Raw genomic sequence first — 19,282 nt, 5'->3', positions numbered from 1 at the left:
CTACCACCAATTCATTCACAGTCCCTTGGATGTCCAATCTTACCCATTTTTTTGGTCCACTGTGGATATTCCTACTAGTACAGTGTTATCTTAAACGTAATTGGTCCTTTCAGACTTTTGCTCCTTTCAAAAATTCTAAGGAATAATTTGGTTTAGTTTGACTTGTTTTCTCAGATAGACAGACAGATTTATCTTCTACATTTGTCACTATTCCTCTAAGAAGATTAAACTAGATATTCCATTCTATTTTTCTCTAAGTGCAGGTAACCACTTTGGTCCATGCTGCCTGCTAAGGAGTTATATTCACATGCTCGCATGGTAACCACCCTAAAGGTAGAGAAACCCTGACAGCCCCAGACATCAGTGTCATAAGTGGGCCATCGTGACAGAGCATGAATATCACAATGCAGAGAAGGCAAGACTCTGAAACACAAACATCCACACCCCTTTAGGAGACATGATACTATTTTCCCATTCATGATTTAATTTCTCTTAAAACCGTTTTCATCATTTAACGACTAATATGAAACAAGAGTTTGGGTTGTCATAATACAAAATAGTTAACATAGATTGAATCAATCTTGAAAATTACTTCTGTCAAACTTTTCTTTCTTTCCTTAGTTCAGATTACCTCTCATGTGAATGAGAAGTCCTGAAAAGACCCCTGTGCCTACAGAGTGATTGAGTGGTTAGAGCGCAGGACTGTAGAGAGGTTGAAATGATGTAGGTCAAGAGACTAATCACCTTCTCTTAGGATAGTTCTAGCTCTCTGATACAGCCATTATTATTTGTCCATCTTTATGTCATGTAGGAACTAGCATCTTGTTGTTAATAGATGTCTATTACTGTCTATTATCTAAATTGTCTATTAGATCTATTAGACTCTATAATAGTAGTAAGTCACTAGATTCCACTAAACCTGAAAACATAGATAGCATTTTAGGCATATAGAAAATATCCCCATCTTGTTGCACCTGTCTCTCTCATGTACCCACCTATCTATTTTAAATTGTCCTTGACTTACGACTTTCTATGTTCTGTACAAGTATAAAAGTTCATGAAACTTTCAATGTTGTAGCATAGAATTTGGGGTAACCAAAGTCTGTGTTTCTGAGCCATGGACACTCAAAAATAAATCTTGTATGTCCTTTAAAATAAGAGCTGTGAGCTTTGCATTGATACCCACAAAGCACAGAAGGTCACATTTTGCCCATTTTCTACCATTTGATTGTTAACTACACTCCAACGTTAGTCCTTTGGACTCATTTATCAAGCTTCAAATCTATTTTAATAAAGTGTGCATGAATTGTGTGCCTCAACTTCTTCTCTTGAATGTACAATGTGCTATCATTAATTTTTCAGGACATTCATCTTTCCTTATTGCAGCAATTTCTTATATCTTTTATCAATTGTGATTTGATAAACAACCCCTAGTATGCTCTATATTACTAAATCAGGTGTTCACAGAAGGAGTTTTAAAACAATTCTAACTTAACAGTGGTATGTCTAAAGCCAAACATTTATGAGAGTTTTAAACACATCACTTCAGTGATTGTATTATATTTGCTCTCATTTAAAATAAGTTCTTCTCCTGTTTGATAAGAACAGACAAAGACACTCTATTTTCCCTATAATTTTCTCAATTGCATGAGCCTTTCCAAAGAGAAAATTGAGTTTAGATTTCTATGTCATGGCTTTCTTATTGTTATAGTAGTTTCCAGTTGTCCCTAACTAACACCTAACTAACAAAAGTACTACTTGCACAGCTGAAAAGAAAACAACATATAATATAAAAAGATGTGCTTGGATATGAATCAAAGTATTAGTAATTATTGTGTCTATGACATAAGAATGTCGTATAGTTTAAGGATTTGGAAAACCTGACATGATTTCCATTTATGGTTATGTAGATTTAAATAAAGTTAAAAAACAATCTTTATAGAGGGCATAATCACAAACTCACTTTTCTGACCTCAAAAAAAAGCATTAGATAGGCTATAAACATATTTTATGCTAGAAAACTATCAGAAAGTCTTTGTCTAGATTAGTGTTGGGGGTGCTGTACACACCTGATAAAATGCAAGAGAATATCAGAGAGTTTAGGGTCCTAAGTCATCTACTAACTGATAATTGCCTCCTCAAAAGAATGATTACATATTCCAACTGTATTTGAATAGGAAATAATTGTTGCAATCTAGAGCATTGTTAAGATTTGTGTATGCTTTGGGATTTATTTCTCACTGAGACATGCATAGGCCCCAAATCATAATAATAAATGAAAATAGGGAAAGTCACAGATGAAAAGAAGAAAATATGTTGTTTACTAAATAAACTCGAAGCTTTAGCAGTCAAATAGTGACAGCTTAGACTTCAGAGAGAACGGTTAACTATGAAATAAACAAATATAGACAGTCTCTGGCGTTCCCTCTTTGCAAGTAATTATTTCCTTTGTGTTAGGATGGCAATGACACAGCAGCAGTTTCAAATCACATCTGGATTCCCATTATGTTCTTGATAGTGTACTGTAAAATCTTGCGATTTGGGATGTCCTTTTGTATGTGTGTTGCTTTTATTGCTTAATGAATATAGCTGCTTTGGTCTATGGCAGGGAAGAATACAGTCAGGCAGGAAATCTGAACAGAGATAAAGAAAGAGAGTAGGTGAAGTCAAAAAGATATCATGTAGCTGCCTAAGGACACAGACGCTGGATCCTTACCAGTAAGTCACAGCCTGGTGCCGATACGTAGATTAACAGAAATAGGTTAATTGAAAATGTAAGAGCTAGCTAGAAAAATGCTCAAGACATTGACCAAATAATATCGCAATTAATACAGTTTCTGTGTGATTATTTGGGTCTGGACAGCAGGTAAATGAACATTCAGTCTCCTTTTGCAATCTTGAGAATCATACCAACAAAAAGACAGTAATTCATCTTTGACAGATATTGCTGACTGCCTTTGGGAAACATTGTTCCTAAATTTCAGGCTCTACCATAAGGCCTATGTCCTGACTGGTTGAACCATGTGTGTATTCCTTAAAGCAAACAGCTATATGAAATCAAACATTCTTCTCATCCATTGAGATTTCCCATGCCGTATCTTCTCATTTAAAATATAAGCAAGACACACTTGGATTTGAATTTACCCAGATAATTCATGAAGAGAAGTTAAGCATGTGTGAGGTGTTTACATCCAGAAAAAGGACACCATGTAGAGTTCCCTGCATCATTCCAATTCTTCAGCCTTCTTCGCCCTTTGCCAGCATAAACTTAAAGCTATTTGTGTGGGTATTAAGTGCTTCTTTCTGTCCTGTCTGACAGTACATTTTCAGGGTAATGTTTTGTTAGACCTGGTCCGTTTGTTATGGAGGTCTTGTCACTCTCAGAATCATGGGCGTTTGCTGACAGATATATACATAGAGCACACAAAGTGATTAGAAGTAATTAGGTGGGAACTGAAATTCAAAGAGAACTGAAGAATCTTTTAAAGACAAGCAAATTAGGATAAAGGGTATATATCAATGGTTGGATATTTAGCATAGATTAGTTTTTCAATACCACCGAGCCATCAGCCAAAAATAAAAGGCAATTAAATTGATTGTACAATATGTTTGGTGAAAAATGCATTTATGGGAAAAGCCATGTGAAATAGGATATTTAACATTGGGAGGAAAAGAAAAACTAAGATATGTCTTGGCATATTTAAAACTTGTTCATCTGGATTGCCTTTTATAAATCCACAACCACCTGCTCACAGGCAACATTAACTACAGTGGGCTGGACCCTCTCACATGCATCATTAACTAAGAAAATGCCCACAGACATGTCCATAGGAAAATCTGATGGACGAAACTCTTTAGTTGAGGTCTCCTCCTCTTTGCTGACTCTAACGTGTGTCCAGTTGACAAAATAGTTTTTGTCGGCACACAAACCTGCTCCTACCAAAGAAGATTTTATTTACTTTAACGTCCCACAATGTCGGCTTTCATGCAAGCAATGTGTCTGCTTTAAAATTCTGATCAAGGAAACAAAGGTAAGTGTTTTCCCACTAGGTTATGAAAACATTTCAAGGGGAGACAGTTTAATGGTAGTGCTATTTTAGTATGACACCATCATCCTAGAATATGTACCTGATGTTTTCAGCTGCAATGACCTTGGTTTACCACAAGGCTTCCTTGGAGATGGGAAAAGTAGTGAATGGGTGGTAGGATAGAAAGCAGGAGTGAGTCTGGAGCATAGAATACCTTAGCAAACTTCCTGTCAAGTAGTAACTTCTGCTGGACCCTTTTAAGTGATGGGAAAAAAAACCAGCTTTGTTTTTAGATTATTCATTCTACTATTTAAGTCAAATACCATTTCTAGCTGATGTGACCTAAATAAACAATCGTAAATTTAGGAGTAAAGAGCACAAAATATTACAGAATTCGGGCTTTGACAGCTAATTACCCAGAATACTAGTTAATAAGCCATGTTTAAATTATCTGGGAGGCATAGTTCACAAGTTCAGAGGTATGGAAAGTTTCATGCTATGTGGAGACGTGTGCAAAACAGAAACAGAGTGCGGTGAATTTACAATACTTGGACTAAGTACAAATTGCTTCACGCTGGTCACATTTCTAAAGATGGCCATGAAAGGTTGCCTCTCTGGAGACACTCCAAACAGGTAGAGGTGATAGGTTATAGAGGTAATCTTGAATTGAGTCAGCCTATAGGATGATGGGTGAATTGGACCACCCTGAAAGTTCCTCCAGGCCCTGTTAACTTAATATTCCATTGCACCGAATGGAAGGTTTTGCTGGGCTGTTATTTTAGTTTTAATCATTAAGGCCCTTTGCTTCATTTCCACGTGGTACAGATAGAAGAGATAAATAAGCAGAAAAACATTGAAGGCACAAGCACATGCTGGATCTATTCACGTTCATGTCAGACTTCATTTAAGCTTGTTAGAATGACTTTACAGCAATCTGACTGAGGGTCAGTCCAGGTAGTGTGTCTGCTCTGAGAATACTGGAGAGCGGGAGTTACTTAGTGAGCTGCATAGATTTTTCTTGGGCAATCTTTACCTTCATTCCTTTTGCACCTTAAGTGGGAATATGCCACATAGCAGCCAATGGCACTGCAAACTGCTCTTTGGGGCTTGTCTTCCTTGTAGTTGGCACTCGGCTAGTGCAGGGTCCCAAACTAGCAAGATGTGAGGTCATGACTCACAATTCCTTGGAGGCAGGAAAATACCAATCACCTGATTTCCTGTTTTTTTTTAATCTTAAGTGTAATTGAGGAAACCATATCAATTCTCCACAAAACCCAAACCTGGGTTTTTTGATTTCATCAAAATATTACTTTTAAATGAAGTTTACTGTGTTTTAAATCCAAATATATAGCTACATTCAGGAAGGTTGGGAAGGCATGAGTATGTTTCTTTAGCTCCACAGCAAATAAAAATAAAATAATAACAACGAAACAATTGGCACTTGTCAAATGTCCAGAAGTCACCAGGCTCACACAATTCATCATTTTTTCTTTCTTACTATCAGTTAATACAATGAAGTATTCAGTTGTGATCATGTCCAATCAAGATGGTATAATAAATTGTTTGAGTCTCTGCAGCTTAGAAATCAGAACTATATCTGAGGAAGTCAACTTCATGTAACAATTTGAATGTGTGGTACATCACTGTTCTTGGTTCTTAGAGTCTGTTTAGTGTCCATTTTCATGTACCAGAAGGGCTAAAAGAACTTGATCCATGTTTACAAGGTTACTAACCTCATCATTGTCTACATACCCTTAGACATGTCACAAAACCTTTTTACTACAGCAACCAAAAAATATAACTAAATCAAAAAGTTTATTCCAGAAACGAGGCCATTGTTATGAAAAACTTATGTATGGTTCTTAAGCTTTTAAAACTGGTTTCTGAAAGGAAAGTGGAAGAGCTTGGAAATTGGCAAAAGAGAAACCATAGACACCATTAGTGGACTGAATGGGAGCATGGGAAAGTAGAACGTTTAGAGGGACATTGACAGTGAAGGTCTCAGTCCTGAGGTTATCAAGGGGAATTGGATTCTCCCAAGAACTAGGTTAGGGGCCATTAATATAATATTTTAATTGAGAATTTGGTTTCATTTACCCAAAGCATAAGAACCTGAGTGAAGTTGAGTTTCTCAAATATAATTACCTAATTTACTTTGTAGGGGACATTTTTTAAAAAATTAAAAAAAGAGTCTGAACTGTAAAAGCAAGTGTGGCAGTGTCCCGATCATCGAAAACAACTGCCTAGGAAAGGTTGCCTCTGTGTCTGCCTATATCTGAGAAGGAAGTAGAACTTGACAAAGATCATCTACATTTTACTCTTCTCTAGCTGTGAAAATATGAGCTTGAGAGAAGCATGGGGTTTTGCTCTATAAATCACAGAATAGGCCAGGCAGTGTGTTCCAAGATCTGAGTGTTTGCAGAGAGGCCCTTTCCGTGAAACTCAGATAGCAGCAGATATCCAGGTTATTGGAGACATCAAAACCATAGGATGTCTATTGAGGCTCTGTGTACTGAATATCGCAAAACTGGGGGACTGGGGCTTCCAAATTTCTTAGCAGACCACAGAAGTGCATCACCAGTCCCATTGTCGAACATGGAGCTGCTAGGCCTGGTGTTTGCTCTGCCAGTTTTTAGTCTTGTTTTGGTTTTATCATTATTTTCTACACCCCTATTGCAATCTTTGGAATGGAAATGTTTACTATGTACCATTTTATGTTAGAAATAGATCACTTGGGTTTGATTTCACACATACTTGGAGTTAATGTGGTGATATTTTGTTTGTGTTATAACAAGTAAAGCTTGCCTGAGGATCAGAGTATGGAGCAAGTCACTATTTAACCATAGAGGCCAGACAGTGGTGGCACACACCGTTAATCTTAGTACTAGGGAGGCAGAGGCAGAAGGATCTCTGTGAGTTCAAGGCCACCCTGGGCTTCACTAGATTGATCCAGTCTCAAAGAGAAACAGTCTGGCAGTGTGACTCATACCTGAATCCCAGTACTTGGGAGTTGCCTGTCTTTAATTCCAACATTAGGGAAGTGGAGATAGGAAGGTTTATGGCTGGGTGGAGAGAGGATGATAAGACTGGAAAAGACATGAGTTTAAGACACTCAGTCTGAGGACTTGTGCAGACAGGATACCCCTCAAGACCACTGGGGTTTAAACCTCCCACAGGCCCACAGGTCACATTCAGTTCAGTTGTTTCTTGCCATTGCGGAGGAAACTCCTTCCCAGAGCAATGAAAGAACCTAATGCCTATTGTAAAAAGTAATACTGCTATGGATGATAGAATAGCTATAGAATAAAGAACAAAATTTTCAGGAGGAACCATAAATCAAAATTGATAAAGATTAGATTTGTAACCTGCCCAAAGTTAGGGTTGGGACAGAGTTTTTCTTTTGTCTTTTTAGTTAAATAAAAACAACCATCTTGGTTAATTTAAGACATTTGGACAAATAAGGACCCAACAAAGAAGGGATAACTACCCAGAAAAAAACTACCAAGAAAAGGAATAATCTGACCTAATGCAATCTCTTAAGTCTGCAAAATAAGGTGATGGGGACCCCCGTAAGGACAATTAAACCAGGACTATGATAACACCACTAAAATGAAAAACATCACCTCGAGAATGACCTTTGGACTACAAGCTGCTCAGAACAATTTCCAGGTGGCTAGCTGAGAGGGTCCAGCCTCACAAACTACACAAACTACTCTAACCAGGACAACCCCTACACTTTCCCATTATGCAGAAACTGGACAACAAATGATACAAATAGCTCTTAGGACTTCACAATTAACGCATTCTTTTCACAATCCCCTAAAGATGCCATTGACCACAGACATCAGGAAGTAAATTTAAGAACAGGACACCCACATACCCATGAAGTAGGGTGGGTGGTTTTGGTAGTTCAATGGGTCATGGGTATTTGTCATCATTTAGGAGTGTTGGTTACAAGTTGTTATTGATAATGGTCTGGAAAAAAAGCTGAACAAAGGAGTTTAGATTAAGGGTTCCTGTTTTGTAAAGAAAAAAAAAAGGAATACAGATATGAGAGGATATAAGGGTTGATTATTAAATCTACTCTGAAAAGAAAAAAGAAAATATAGAAACATGATAAAATTTAGATTATTGAAGTTACTTTTAAGCCATAAAAGCAACTCTAGTTTTAAATATTTTACACTGATATGGATTTTTATAAATTGATACAAATTTAAGATTGTTTTTGTTAGAGTGTGCTGTATATACATTTCTAGTCTTTTTCAAGGTATTGCACCTATACAGCTCATTTAACAGTACAAAGCAAATTTCTAGACCTTGAAAGTTATTGCTAATAGGATAGTAGTAAGTTATCTATTGCAATCAAACTTATTAGGTATGCTTTTCAAGGTAGAAAGTGATGTATTTTAGACAGGTCATCTTCAATCACTTTAGAGATCTGCAGAATATGGCATTTAAGATGTTTTAATAATATTGGTTTTTTGTTTCTTTTTAATGACAAGGAGACATGTCTTTTTTCTGGCAGCACCGATCTATTTCAGGGAAGATGATAGGCATCAAAGAAACTCCACATGGAGTTTACCATTTTTTGTGGGAAAAGTAAGTTTCTTTGCAAGAATGTGCCTTTGCCTCAACTGCTGTATGTTCAAATTGGACAAGCAGGATGTAAGAGAAAGGACAAACTTTACCAAGACAAAGTAAGATAGTTCTTCAAATATCCTGCTTCATAGAAAAGTCTGTCAAATATTCTAAGCCTGTAGACTGAAGATGGATGCCCAGTGTTACAGAGGAACCTTGGTTGACTGTCCAGGCAGCCAGAAGTTTCTGTTATTTCTCACAGATTTTGGAAGTCATTTTCATTCACTTCCTATTTACTCAGTTAATATTATTTTCTTTTCAAGTATCTGAGGTAGGTGAAGACTAGATAGTTGGTTGTAATTATAGTATTACTTGTTTACCAGACTCGGAAAGAAGCTCACTAAAGAGCTGTAAAGTGTGTAAGATTGAAAGACATCAAAGATGGTTTCAGATAGTAATGCAAGTTAGGGTAGAAAGTAAATTAAGTACAAGACTTTGGACTCACCCAGACAGGACAAATAATAAGAGTATTTTCTCTGAATTTGTCAAATGCAAGTGGAGTAGACATTGTTGATATATTTATTGCCTGTATATATTACATATATTGTACTTATTTTATATAGTTTTTCTTTTGTTAGTTATAACCTTTTTAACAAAGACAAAAACAGGAATATGTTTTAGACAAATAAGGGAAATATCTCCACATTGTGTTTGTGCTATAACAAATAAAACTTGTGTGAGAATCAGAGTGTGGAGAATGCCACTAGTTAGCCATAGAGGTCAGGCATTGGTGACATATACCTTTAATCTTAGTACTTGCAAGTCACATGCCTTTAATAACAACACTATGGGGTTGGAGACCAGAAGGGATATGGCTGAGTAGAGAGAGGAATATAGGGTGGGAGGAGCCAGAAGCTCAAGGCATTCAGTCTGAGAACTTGTAGAGATGGGATATTCCATTCTGCCTGAAGATTTTATAGAGGTAAGAACTATTGACTAGCTGCTCTTCTTCTCTGATCTTTCAGCTTTCACCCCTAATATTTGTCTCTGGGTTTTTATTATTAAGACCAATTAAAATTCATGCTACAGAGATTGCCTTGAATTTCAGAATTGTCTTAGACTTCCTTTCTGTCATGGTTCATAACTACTAAAGATGAATTGGTCTTTTGAATGTGCATAGAATGCTCCTTATTGTCAAAGAAAGCCACTACATTATGAAAACAAGTAATGGAATATCCTGGTTTAACAGTTTTTTGGGGGGGAGTGTTAACCTGACAAGAGGTGAAGTTTCAATGATTAATATTTTCTGTCAACTGGATCTAGAATCTCCTAGAAGACACACTTCTGAACACTACTTGACAAAGCATTTAGTTAGATAAGTTCAATCAATCTCTGGCTACGTCTGGGAGATGTTATCTTGATAAGCTTAGTGGAGCTGAGAGGACCTACACTAAACAGTCAGCCCCATTCTCTGAACAGGAATCCTAAACAACACAAGAATGATGATGGGATCTGAGCATGGACGCTCATCAGGACCTTCTTCTGGAATGGAGCTGAGGTATGCCAGCTGCCTGACTACCCTGCCACAATGGACGGCTGCCTGCAGCTGAGAGCCAAAATAAACCCTTCCCCTTTAAGTTTCTAGAGTCATGGTATTTAGTCACAGAGACCTTAACTTATTCGTAAATCTTTAAGACTTTCTATAATTCCAGCTTTTGCTCTGAAAATTATAACTCATTTTAAATAATAATACGTTAATTCTTGTCACAGGGATATCACATTATTTTAAATTCAAATTTCAAAACATTATTCAGAGAATTGTTATATCTTCCAGATCACTCTCTGAACGTTAAATTCCCAAGTTTGTGGAATCACTGCTTTTTCTCCAAGGACAGAACAGTGAATCAGATGATGACATTGGATTCATGCTTGTTATACGATTGTTCAGTTTGTTGTTCACTCAGCACATTGCTTTCTTTTCCTTCAATTAATAAAACTGACAGGGAATATAGAGTTAGTTCAAATTTGTCTCTCAGTTGATTTTCTCCCTTTCACCTTGCTGGCTGGAGACTGGGTCTGGAGGAACGCTGAAGCATGAAGATTTTATGCACTTTCCACTAGAGACAACTAGCAAACAAAAACTCAAGGTCATAGCTTAATCCCTGCTCTTAAGTGGCATTCTGTGTGAGTCCGGAGGATACAGTTCAATCTCAGCATCCTGCTTGAATTCCTTGTTCTTTAGAATATCACGCTGTGTGTGTCAGAAATGCAATAATGAATCATAGGAGATTTGGCCTCACAGTTGGTAGTTGAGTGACAGGCTTTCAATTCATACTTTTGAATATTAAAACACTCAATATTTTCCAAAGTTGAACAAGAAGACAAAATTTAAGCATCACAATGTTGAACGTTAGTACCTTACCAAAGGCAGGGACCTAGTGACTATAAATAGTAAATATATCTTTCAAATGATCAACTTTCATCCGAAAAAGAATTCCCTGAACAGGACAGCCCAGGGCTTCCTCCTTGACCTTCACTTAGGTGTTCTCCATCTAAGTGACACATTAAACAAAAATACATAAGGTGGAGGCTGAGGAAAATCAGAACAGAGGACCCTTCAGCTCCTTGTCTTGTGGCTGTTAAATGTACTTATTGTTTTTCTAAGAATCATCAACCTGACTCGGTACAAAGATGCAAATATTCTAGCCTCCATCTGCTCAGTATTTAAACACAATGGGATGGCACCCTTATAATTCCATTGTGCACACATTCTAGTAACACTTTTTACTCTCCTGCCCTTTTCTGTTTTATGCAATGGCAATGCATTTTAAATGGGCTGTGCTGCGTGCATCGTGCATCCTTATTCAAATGTAATTGCTCTTTGTCTGCTAATACTTCATTTCAGTTTCAAGGTCATAGGTCTTCATTTTTATTCCTTCATCCTTCATTCTTTCCAAAGAACTCAGAGCTCTCCAGAGCATCCAGTGCTCAGTCATACATTCATTTGAAACAAACAGAGCCCTGGTTTTGAATGCTCATATTTTCTTCATTGGCATATACAATTCTTGGAGTGGCATGCAAATCAGTCATCAGCTCTGTTGGGAAATCTCTTTGCATTCCTGAAAACAAAATTAGATATTCCTCATTGTATTCCTCCTCAGCCATTTTTACCTCTCCCCACTATACCATATAAGCACCGTGAAGGTAGAACATTCCAAATTGCAAGCTTAGATAGAAGTCTGGAACATTATCAGTGCTTTGTAAAAATTTAACTCATGTTAATGAAGGAGCTAGAGGGAGTCTTTCACTTTTTTACTGGCACATTTTAAAACTTCATTTGATCATATATAAATTATTATATGTCATGTCTTTTTTATTATATGAGGAAGGATGCATGATAGAAGTATAAGGATAAATAATTACTCCCAAAGCCTATGAATATTCATATGAATTAACTTATTTAAAAACCCTATTAAAATAGTTAATATTTCTTTTCTTTTAAGGAAAGATTAGTATGGGTGAAGAAATTGACTTACATCTTATTTAATTTCTTTTCCACCTATGTCTCTTTTTCTCTAATTTTCCTTATAAGGATTAAATGCAGAGCTTCAGAAATACTGGGCAAGCGTTACGTCAAACCACTAGGAAAGTCTTTAAGAATTCTATCTAAGAAGTTTGGTATTTTTGGAAAATGCCCATAATAATAGCTCTTTACCCAGGAGCTAAAGGTCCACATCAAAGTTATTATTAATTCTATTCCTACAGACATGAAGTAGCAAATACAATGAACATTTCATGGGTGTAGCATGACACATTTCTTAATTGTAAATCTTAAAGCAGGATTTAAAATAAAGGCAATTGAGCAACAGTTGGAAGCATATGATACACCAAGATTCCATCTAGGGTAAAGACTGAATCAAAACATAGAAATATGTTATTATAACTATTTAAAAAATACTGTTTTAAGAGAGAAGTAGAATCTTAAATGATTGGTGCATAAAGATCTTGTTTGGGCTGAGGTTGGGACTCCCTTGATACAGCACTTAGGTTAATCCCAAGAATTGTAGAAAGAAGCCAGAGAAGACCGTGACTAGAATCCCAGCAAAGGAGGCTCTCAGGCTGGAGGATCTGGAGTTTTAAGTTAATGAGTTGAAAACAAAGAATTAAACAAAGATACAAATAAATAAACATATAGATAAGGAAATAATCTTATCTTAAAATGTTTTAGTTAATTTATTTTATGAATCAAATTTTCTATAATAAAAATTAGTTAAACAATTTATTTGATGGTTATAAATGCTTTTCTTGCAAGTGTGTTGCAAGTATGTTTGTGCACCACACATGTGCCTGATGCCTGAGGAAGTCAGAAGAGGGCATTACATTCCCTGGATCTTGAATTATTGATGGTATGAACCACCATGTGGGTGCTGGAATTGAATTCTGGTCATCTGCTTTCACATAATGGAACCATCTCTGTGGCTCTGTCTTTTATTTTAGCCTCAGTTATAAACAATTACTACATTGATACCTATTTTTTCAAATGATTAATTTTTATTTAAAAATTAGTCTTCAAGTTTGGTATGCTTGGAGAAAGATTAGGAATTTATTATGAATCAATATTAATATAAGATATAAAGTTATCCAAAGGAATTCCTCTGGATTAGTTATCCTTTGAATTATGAGTTGTAACATAAGGTAATTAGCCACTGTTTTTCAGCACTGAGCTAATTGACTAGCCAATTGTCTCAAAAGGTCAACATATTCAAAGAGAGTGGTGTGATTTGAATGCCAGGCAAGCAATATGTTTCAAACATAAAATATGCTTTCTGCAAAGCCTAAAGATCTAAGGTGATTCATAGGCTGACGATGGTAGGAAAACGGAGACAAATTGATTCCTGAACCGTGTGCTGTGTTGCCTCTCATAGACCAATAGCTTTGGAACCACACCTGGAAAATGCATTTTCAGAAGTAAGCTATCAATATTACCAGTGAGAATTCCTGGACTGATTGATTCATTGCAACTGCAGTTATGTAGAGATTTTGGGTTGCAGCAGGCCCGAGGATAGTTACCTTATATTGGTCTAGCTTTGGTCCCATGAATAGCTATCTCTCCCTTGTCCTCCGCTTTGTTAGCCCTAACATGACTCGCAGATGAAAACATTTTAGAAGCTACTACCTTAGCAGAGCACAATCTTCTGTATGCCCAAATTCTAAGAATGTCATCAGTAGTAGGCATCTGAAGTTTTTAGAAGATCTTCCCCCATGCTGCTCCTAATGCCCTGTTTCCACAAATGTATTTTAAAAGTGTCTTTATTTATGCCTTTTTGGTTTTGTTGCTTTAAAATTTTCCTGAAACTGCTTCTACATGGGAACATAGAATTTGAGAGCATATAAATCTATATTCCAGGGCCATGCTCACTCAGATTTAGCTCTGGAATAAGCTGCCTCTTATTCCATTTAAGGTGAGAGCTGCATTTTCTCCATCAAGAACATAGAAGCATATTTTAAATTAAATAGTATTTTTAGAACTGTGACTCTAAAATAAGTGCGCATACTTCTATAATAAATGAATATGCATATGTTTCTATGTATATCCATGCACAAAGTGGCTATATACTAGCACATTTTTCAATAGTAAACCATTCTAATTTTATGTATCTATTATTTTCCAGTATAAACAATATTACCTTCTTTTGAAGACTATATACTGTGGACATGTGTGAAATATTACAAAACTTCATTAATATGTAAATCTTATGGAACAACTGACATTTATAAAAATGATAATTTATTGATAAAAAGAATTATTCTTTCTAGGGAGTGTGCACATTTGTTTGTATGTGCATAAATATGATTGTGCATGGACTACGATGTCGAATGTCTTCTTTAACCATTCTCTACTTTGTGGTTTTGTTTTGGGGTCTTTTATTGAACTTCAATATCATTCATTAAGTTAGACTGCTTCTCCAGGGAGCCCTATGAATTCTGCAGTTTCTTTCTCCCCAGTGCTGAGACTACAGGTATACATCATTGTACCCTGAGATTTTACAAGGTGCTGGGACTTGTGTGGCAAGGTCCTTCATTGCTTGCTAGCCATTTCCCAAGCCCTTTAGGAGGATTATTGTTTTGTTTCTGGGACAAAAATTGTTCTGGAAATCAACTAGGATCAAATGTTAGAGCATTTTTTTCTAATTCAATTCTTAAAATTAATCTCTAAGAAAAAATTCTTAAACCTGAGACAGGGTTTAGGCAGTCTTATCTCTTTCCCACAACCGAGCACAAAAAACAGAAAACCTTTCTGAAACACAAGTGGTCTGATCTTACAAGCCAAGACTGTGTTTCTTTCTTCACAATTGGCTTTTTGTTTATTTGTTTGTGTCTCTGGGTTTGATTGCTTTGTTGATGGATTAATTAGAGGATTTTAGAAACAGTATCTCCTCTGTAGACCAGCCTGGGTCCCAAATACATCAGCAGTTCCACCTTTCCTGTTCTGTGATTATATATGTCTATGCTATTATGACTTGCAATCTACAAGGTTCTGAATGTTTCGTGTCACCTGAGCAGACAATAGTGATTTCCCACCCCCATTTCCCACAGTGGAAGCCACCATGGCTATGAAATTGGTCTTCTCTAATATTTCCACATATATTATGTTCTATATTTTTTGTTTTGGATAGGTAAACTGGTAGTTGAAGAAGATGGATTGGTAGAAGAGTGGACATAAAACCACCTCAAATGTTTGCACCAGATCCTTAGTTTCTTCCTTTCTTCTCTCATATCACCTTCCTTAGTACCTTACCTCCCATCTTTTCTAGAAGGTTCGAAATGCGTCATTACATTCTGAAGATAATGTTAGAATTACTATGAGTGCTGAGTTAGCCCTAGTCCCAGCCTTACAGTAGTCCATACCCCATATTTTAAACCTCCTCGTAGCCCTATCTCTAATCCTAGCACTTATCCTAAACACAACCTCAGCCCTTACCCTAAGCCCAGCCCCATAGTTAATCCTAGCCTTATCTCTAAACTGGCCTGATCTATACATAACATTTGTTCTAAAACTGAGCCTATTAAAAACAACAAAAAAAGAATGACTGGTGAAGCAATAAATCAAGATAAAATTTTTGCATCCTGAAATATGGGATGGGAATATTTGGGCTCCAAGTTCATATTTTCAGATTAATTCTGTTTGAGGAAAATTGGAATACATAAGGCACTTGAACAAGAAGGATAAAAGATTGCTAAATTTCCCATGGTTAATCATTGCAGAAAATAAAAGCCACCGTTTACCTTAACCCATTCTGAAAGAGTTTCTTAGTTAAGTCTCTCCAGAAGGCTTTAAAAGAAACTCTTTATCACAAGACTTAAGTTCTGTGGATAACAAAACGAAAGATAAAAAGGCAGCTAGCCATTTTAAATGTTCAGTTTAGTCTCTGTAGTCAATGCATGGGAATTCTTGACAAACGGCTGAAGATGAAGGAGCATATATTACTAGGGATGAATCCCAGTTTTCTTAAGTAAGGACTGGGTGCAATTAAAAATTAATACGCTTATTTCAAAGAAATAAATGTACATATAAGAGAATATTTTTAATATATTTTTGGATAAATACACCAATTATGTATATAGTGGGCCCAAAGCTACCCAGAGACAGGATCAGAAAAAAAAGTAAAACTTGCAAAAGATTTGTGTGGCATATCTGTGCATATACTCAGCTGGGGAGGTAATTATTTCTTGTCAGAAGGTTTCATTTCTTAAAGATTACAACACCTCAGATGTCAGTCTCCTTAGGTTTCAAAGGACCCTAACTACTTGCTAAAATGAAACTGTATGGATGGCATAGTTGTGTTTTCCTAGGGACATGGAGTTTGACAGAATTGTCTTCAGTGATTTACAGAGTGTTGATACTGTTTTAACAGACTAGGAGCTGATCGTGACTGGGGAATGCCATCTCCACTTGTATCTACATTCGCTGCTTCCTTGCACTGCTAATGTAAACTAACTTGATGGAGAATTGTAAAGAATCCCGCTTTCAAATACTCAACCAAAATATGGACATAATCAAGTATCCTAGGAAGGTCAAACTCAATATTGTGATTTTATGCACGCTGTGATCTGATCTCTGTCAGTTCCTTCTAGCGCTTTCTATGTTCGAAAGCAGATCTCAAACTTTAGTACATTTCTTTTATTGCTGCTACACTTAGACAAGTAATATTGCTACTACTATGAAATACTGTGTAGGAAGAGATGCAATTTTGAAAATATAATGATGCTATTTTACCAGTGCTTATTGTTAAATATCTTACAAGCAAATTCCTGTATATAACTATGCCCTTATAAAAATCCATTTTTCCATCAATTGGAACAAAATTATGGAGATTAAAATATCTGTGTTACAGAAAATCATTAATAATAGATATTTTTTCATTATTTTGACTAGAAAGGAATTGATTTCGCCAGGAAACATTCAGAAAACAATTCACTAAACACAAAAGCATTCCCAAGACCAGAACATAATGTTCAAATCTTTAAGCTTTACTTATTATTAATTTTCATAAAGACTACAAATACCCCACCAAATGTACTTTGAATCATTTATTAGAAGAAAGAGCCAAATTCATTTCTTAGTCATGGCTTAGGCTTTGTGTGTAATTATTTAAATTAGAGTACATGCTCTGAATGCAACAGACATTTAAAAAAAACAGCAATGTTAGGAGACATAATTCAGAAAAAAGGGCTCAGCACAGCAATGCAGAGTGTACTTAGGTACTTCTTTTCTTACTTTGTATCAGAAAGGTCCCTAGATACTGGATAGGGATGGCATTTGGAAATAATTCAGAACCATGTTTTTCATCAATAAGGAGGAAGCACTCTGAATGTGGGCAGAGAGACCTGATTTTATACAAAATCATTGTGCTGACAAAATATCCATGTGGCTTCTTTAAAGCACACCACATACAAGACACAAATTTAATGTTTTCTGATATGTTCTGTCCATACACACAGTTCTGAATTTATCCTCTCAATGAAAAAGGTTTTGGTCACTCAGTCTAGAATGGCATATCTTTTAGCCTTGATCCTACTATTCTATATAATACATTACAGAGAAGCAACTGGGAGGACCTTTTTCTGACATAAACACAAATATTTGCCTGTATTGCTTATAGTTAAGTCCACCTGTCTAAGTCTACTTCGGCAGTCCCTAAGTGTGAACATTCTGGAGATCATTGTAGATGTAGATAGATAAGTTCCTCTGAGAAAAATTAGAAATTTGCTGTCTGGTGACTTTTCCTATGTCACTGCCTCTCCAATATTTTGATATTTCTCTTTGTGTGTGAGTTTGCATGTACACATGTTTGGATCCATATGTATATCATCCAATTGCCTAGAGTTGGAGTTACAGGCAACTATGAGCTCCCTAATATGTGTGCCGGAAACCCCAACTCATCCTCACCAAGAGTGCAATCCCTCTTCATCACTCATGCATTTAGTCAACAATGTCTCCCCAGCGTTCTCACATCTCCTCTAGCCCATGGTTCTCACTAACCCTAAGATGAGGAACATATTCTTGTTTACATCCTACTTCAGTGACCTATTGTGGAGATGTTTGATCCTGTCCCTCCTTTCCAGGGCCCATCTTGAGAAAGCAGACTTTGTCCCAGTGCAACCAGTGTAATCTGTTTACAAAGATTCACTCGTGTTCTGAAGGTCCTTTCATGCAAGTCTCCCTCCTTTCCATCCCTACCAAGAAGTTCCAGTACTTCCCTTCACCTGATCCGGAAGGAGTGGACATAGAGCAACAGAAGAAGTGGTGGCCGCTCATAGCTGTCGTCAACCTTAGTGTGCGCCTTCCTACCAGATGGTGGGTAACCGTGTGGCAAAAATTTGGGGACAAGGGGACTGGTTTTAAAACACATGTACATAAAGTAAGATATTTAGAACAAGTCCCCATAGGTGCAGGCATACATCCTGCCCTTGCCCTGATATGTACTCTTATCACCTGTGGTGAGGTCAATTAAGAATAGGGATAGATGTGGGAGGTTTCTTCTTTTATCCAAGGCTGGCCGCATGCCCTGTAACTTCACAGGCTCTTTTGCTTCTTAATCTCATCTTTAAGTCCCTGTATTCCATTCCTAGCTTTTAGAATGCTTCAAATCTACTTATATTTTAATATCTCTTTATTTCGATTTTTCTCTCATATCTATGTAGAAATTAGAGGCTGATATTTAAAAACATTAAAACTGAAAGGAAGTTAATAGTATAGTAGGACAGAACTGGTATTAAAGAAAATATTTCCCATGAATACATGTATTTGAATACAAAATGGTAGGAGCATTCCTGTTATTTTGTTTAAGACAAAGATAAAATAAACAGGCTTGTGGGGTGTAAATCTATTGTGATAATGACTCCTTATTCTCCTATACTGAATAGAGCAATTTTATGTGAAATATTTTTTTTTTTCTTTAAAATCCCAGCTTCAGCCGGGCAGTGGTGGCGCACGCCTTTAATCCCAGCACTCGGGAGGCAGAGGCAGGCAGATCTCTGAGTTCGAGGCCAGCCTGGTCTACAAGAGCTAGTTCCAGGACAGGCTCTAGAAACTACAGGGAAACCCTGTCTCGAAAAACCAAAAAAAAAAAAAAAAAAAAAAAATCCCAGCTTCAAAGTCTGGGTATGTGTTT

General features: G+C 36.5%; 1 protein-coding gene across 1 annotated transcript in view; it reads right to left on the bottom strand.

Annotated features, from left to right (window-relative positions):
- Lrp1b (LDL receptor related protein 1B) overlaps positions 1 to 19,282 on the bottom strand; it is a 1,542,993-nt gene that overhangs the window by 1,128,264 nt on the left and 395,447 nt on the right. The gene's annotated exons all lie outside the window — the stretch shown is intronic.

This window comes from Arvicola amphibius, chromosome 7, assembly GCF_903992535.2.
Source record: "Arvicola amphibius chromosome 7, mArvAmp1.2, whole genome shotgun sequence".
In the NCBI taxonomy this organism is placed as follows: domain Eukaryota; kingdom Metazoa; phylum Chordata; class Mammalia; order Rodentia; family Cricetidae; genus Arvicola; species Arvicola amphibius.
This window is presented reverse-complemented; position numbering and strand designations above follow the sequence as displayed.